At 57.0% G+C, this 4934-nt stretch overlaps 1 long non-coding RNA gene across 1 annotated transcript; it reads left to right on the top strand.

The window, feature by feature from the left end:
- The first annotated feature begins 538 nt into the window (after positions 1 to 538).
- Positions 539 to 4710, top strand: LOC124095493 (uncharacterized). Its single transcript, XR_006852494.2, has 3 exons — positions 539 to 1058; positions 2347 to 2510; positions 3316 to 4710. It is a non-coding gene; the product is annotated as an uncharacterized LOC124095493 (long non-coding RNA).
- The last annotated feature ends 224 nt before the right edge of the window (positions 4711 to 4934 follow it).

The following is a 4934-nucleotide window of genomic DNA, read 5'->3' as shown; positions in this document are numbered from 1 at the left end:
CTGCGGGCTGCCGGGGCCTGGTGGGTTTTCAGTGTCCTCAGCATGTCCACGGAGGGTCCGAAGCTCAGACACACCCTCCCCATGGTGCCATCTGTGAAAGACCAGGCGCCCTCCTGTCCCAGCCACGAGAGAGGCCCCCACACCTCGTCTCAGCACACTCCCACATCTGGGCACAGTTCACACCAGCAAGTGTGCACACAGCCCAGACACACGCTCACGGTGTGCGCGATTCACACTCAGCCACACTGGTGACTCACCACACGACCCACGGCAGCCGTACTGTCCCACAGGCTCGGGCACATGCACACATGGGACACCAGGGGCTGGTGATTCAGACTGAGTCCTTCAGAAACAGAGCCTGCCCAGCCGGCCAGCCCTGCCCTGCCCCGCTGTTGCCAGCTCGGCTCAGGACAGCATAGTGCGCGAGGGGGGGGGGCACAAGAGGAGCCGGCCAGCGGCCCTTGCTCGGTGGCGCCCCCTGGGGAAGACGCAGCAGGGGAAGGACCGAGCAGGGTCACAGGAGGAGGGGCTGCTCTGCGGGAGTGAAGAGGATTCCTGCCATCGGCCTCTGGGTTTGCCCTTGGTCCCAACCCCTCACCCGGGCTGAATGACGTGGAGGTGACTCCCTGGCTCCCTAGGCCCTGGGAGGCCCCGAGCTGCAGACGGCCCAGCTGCACCGGTGTGGGAGGAAGCCTGGGCCTGACCTGCACCCCCAGGCTCCTCCCCAGATGGGCCACCTGGCTCCAGGCTCCTCAGGCGGCTGGGAGCAGGAGGGGCTCTTGTCAGCAGCCCCGAAGGGCCTGTGCCGGGGTGGGCAGGGTCAGGCAGGCCTGCCCACTCAGCCCAGCAGAGCAGAGACAGCCTCCAAGGGGCCCTCCCTCGCTGCCAGCCCACGCAGTGACGGTGATTTACGCGCAGTCCTGGCTCGCAGCCGGGCTCCGTGAGCCCTTTGTGACTCCCTGGTGGCTGGCTCAGAATGACCAAACCAGAGCAGGCTTTTTATGGTCATTTCTCCACCACACATAACATAAACCACTCGGCAGCCTGATGAGCATCAGGTAAGAAATGAACAGGCTGACCTGGGACCTGCTAGCCCAGGGCGGGTCTGCCCAGAACCGCCTGGCAGGGCGATAGGGAGGCAGCTCTGCTCCCAGGTGGCCCTTCTCGATCACAGCGACTCTCATGTGGGTATCTGGGAGACAAGCTGCCTGAGCAGGGCCAGGGGCTGCATCTTCTGCGTGGGATGACGGCCTTCTGTCTGGCTGTGCTCCCAGCCTCAGGCTCCCCCCCACCCAGCAAGAGGCTGGGGTGCAGGAGGACAGTGGGAGCAGCTGGCCCCTGTGCACAGCCGTCAGATCCCGGGGTTCTCAGGTTTGCTCACTGCAGTGTGCTTGACACCAGCCCCCCCAAGGGCTGGGCATGAGGCTGGGAGGAGCCCCTGCACCCCTGTGAGGCTGCAGAAGAGCAGCAGCACCCTCCAACCTCTCTGGAACTCTCCCTGGGCCCAGGCTCACCTCTCTAGGCCAGGTCAGCCAGGGGTCCCCTCACTGCATTTTTAGTGTTTAAAAATTCCACCCTGCCCGGGCTCTCTCTGTGGACCCTGGGCTCTCAGAACTGTGGGGGTTGCAGGGCCTCTCGTGCACCGAGAGCAGACCCAGCTCCCAGGGGGACAGAGTCCCCATCTCCCAGCGGGAGACCTTGCCAAAGCCTTCATCAGGTAGGCCACATCTGCGCCAGGGGTGAGCCCTCATGTTTTGTTACTGTGCCACAACGCCTGGTCCCAGAGGATGTGGTGAAGAAGAACGCAGGGACAGATGGCTGCGGAGCCCTGGTCCTCGCCTTCAGCCGAAGGCGGTCTTGTCCGGAGGACACACGTGTGCAGCATTGGCTCTTTCTTGACCTGACTTGTTGCTGTGGAATTTCACCCTCTTTATACATGTAACCATCTTTTTTTCTAGTGGCTTGGTCTGATTCCATTTTTCAAAGTCGGCACCCCCACCCGCCCCCTCAAGCTAGGCATCTAGGGCAGTTCCCACTTGCACCGCCCGTTGTGCTGGCCGTGCCTGTTGGGGTGGCAACCCCAGGAGCTGCCTAAATGAGTGCCATGTGTTCACTCCGATGGCTCCTCAAGGAGCAGCAGAGCACCTTACTGGTGGCACCCCCACACCTCCACATTGAGGCAGGTGGCAAGGGCTCCTCGTTTGTTTCTGAGTGATGCCGCTGATGAAGGACCGGGGGAGGAGGAAGGAAGTCCACAGAAATCTGGGCGACTATTTTTCTTTTCTTTCTTCCAAACTCATCTGATCCTATATATATATATCCTATATATATATATATTGCCCTCAGGAGCGTGATCACGCGTGGCCTGGAGGAAGAGGAGAGGGAGAGAAGAACCGTGGAATGAAGAGATGCGTGTGCTGGGGAGCCATGGAGAAAAGAGCTGGGCTGGAGGAGGGTGCAGAAGAAATGGCAGCCCAGCAGGAGCAGGGGAAGAGCAGCAGCACCGGCAGGTGGGCAGGCCCCGAGAGGACTGGCCAGCACTCAGTGAGGCCTGGGTCCTGGCAGAGTAGCCCACCTGGGGCAACGGAGGGCGAAGGGTGTGAGGCAAGCGGACAGGCAGCGTGCCCGGAGCTGTCACAGAGCTGGTGATGTACCCGGGTGCAACCCCTGCTTGCCTTCTTCTGGGGTGTTATTTACAACAAACAGGGAACTCCGGTTCAACTGCAGCTTCTGAATTTGGTTTTTCATATATTGGGTTCTTTTTTCAAAAATCATCATTTTAAAAATGGACACATAATAAACGTACGTATTCACGGGGTACAGTGTGGTATTTTGACACATGTACACCATGTGCAATGGTTAAATCAGGGTAATTAGCATATCCATCACCTCAAATATTTGTCTTTCCTTTGTGTTGGGAACACTCAAAACCCTCTCTTCCAGCTATTTTGAGATGTACAATAGATCATTGCCAGAACACCAAAACGCCGCCGTCCTAGCCAGCCGTCTGTGCCTGCCCCTTCCCTCCTTCGCAGCCTCTGGAACCACTGTCCCCCTCTGCCTTGATGGGCCGACGCATTTACTTGCTCACAGGAGTGAGAAGGTGCGCTTGGTCTTCTGCCCCTGGCTGGCTTCGCTTGGCATGACGTCCTCTGGGCCCTTCCTGGTTTCCATGCTTCCGTGTGGCTGCACAGAGCCCTGATGTTCCCGCGAGTCTCATTGTCTTCATTCACGGGACTGTGTCTGGGCTCTTGTGGACGATGCTGCGTAAGCTTGGGAGTGTGACCCTCTCTGCATACTGTTTTCTTTCCTTAGGATGAATGTGCATGGGTCGGACAGCAGGTCTGCCTGCGCAAGTCGGCTCCAGCGCCTGTCCGCCAGCAGCGTCCAGGGCTCCCTCCTCTGCATCGCGCGGTATTGGCCGCCACTATCTGCTGTGGTTTCTGTTGCTTCCGCTGGATGACAGCCATTCTAACTGGGATGAGATGATCTCACTGTGATTTTGATTTGCATTTTCCTGATAATTAGTGATGCTGAAGATTTCTTCATGCACTTGGTGGCCCTGTGTACGTCTGCTGTTGAGAAATGCTTGCTCAGATCACTTGCTCATTTTTATAATCAGAATATTCGTTTTGTTCCACCTCGATAGCCATGGAAACCAAAACACAAACCCCTACATTTTGTCCAATGAGGTTAAAATATTTCTTCTACTTTCCCATCATAAAAGCTGCACTTAAAAGGGAAATGTGGAGCTTCGCTTAGCAACTGCAAACGTGCGCGAAGGCAGGCGCCCGCTCGGTCCTCCCAGCACCTGCTGTAGGAGGAATCCAGCAGCCTCTGCACCACCATTTCCGGGTCCTCCCAGGGAATGGCTCTGTCACCCTCCAGCTCTGCCTGCCTCGTAGCAATAACACAACACGTGTGTGTCCGAGGCAGCCTTTTTGACACTAAAGAGGTCTACGTATTCTACATGTTCTCTGGGCAGTTGGCTTTTGTTTCTCCACTGAGTTCTTCGCACTTTCTTATTGGTTAATAGAAGCTCTTTCTATTGTCTGAACAGTGGCTCTCAAATATATTGCAGATATTTTTTTCCAATTTGTCATCTACCTTGTAACTATCTGGCTGGGGTTCCTGCTACGTAGAGAATCCTACCTTCCCTCCTGGACCGCTCCCTCTTACATCCTACCGAGAGAGGCATCTCTGATATCAAGTATAGTTCTCCTTATGGTTTTGGACTCTATGACTTGTGTATATATCTATTTTTATTTTCGGGTGGAGACTAAGAAAGGAATCCAACTTTACACCCAGTTGTCTCCAAATCCCTTGTTGATAAGTCCACCCTTTCCCTAGTGGAAGGTGCTCCGTTCCGGCCCAATGTTCTGTCGCTGCCTTGGTCACAGATCAGAGTCTGCAGCTGTCAGGGGCGCTGCCGTGACTGAGACTCCACTGCCGGCAGAGCTGAGCGAGCACCCGCCTTCTCTTGGAGTTAGATCAGCCCGGGGTCCCAGAGTGTCTCACAGCCAGATCTGGAGCCCCGGGCTCCAGATGTCCTGATGTCCCAGGACGGTTCTCTTTCCACAAGCCACTCTACTTCCCCCAGAGCCCACGGTGCCACACAGGCAGGTGTGATGGGGTTGACTCTGGCAATCTGACATCAGCAGCCAGTGTGCAGGGGGGCCTTGACCGTCCTGAGGATCGTCACTAGTGTCAGAGGAATGATGTGCCAACGTCGTGGCCAAAACACCTCTTCTGGTGGAGCCAAAGGGGGCTTCTGGACCTGCCTGGGCTGCTCAATAGCCTCCCAACCCCTGGGACAAGAATCACCACCCGGGGGCCACCTCTGTGGACTCCTTGAGTCACTCGACACCAGGGACTTGGCCTGGGGTGACCTTCCACCTGCAGGTGCTGGCCCTGTACCTACTGGGACCCCTCTT

This window comes from Marmota monax, unplaced genomic scaffold (genome assembly GCF_021218885.2).
Source record: "Marmota monax isolate L192 unplaced genomic scaffold, Marmota_monax_Labrador192_F-V1.1 WCK01_AAM20220418_F8-fsc00060, whole genome shotgun sequence".
NCBI classification, from domain to species: Eukaryota; Metazoa; Chordata; class Mammalia; order Rodentia; family Sciuridae; genus Marmota; species Marmota monax.
Note: the sequence above shows the minus strand (reverse complement) of the source record. Positions and strands in the feature narration are given on the sequence as shown.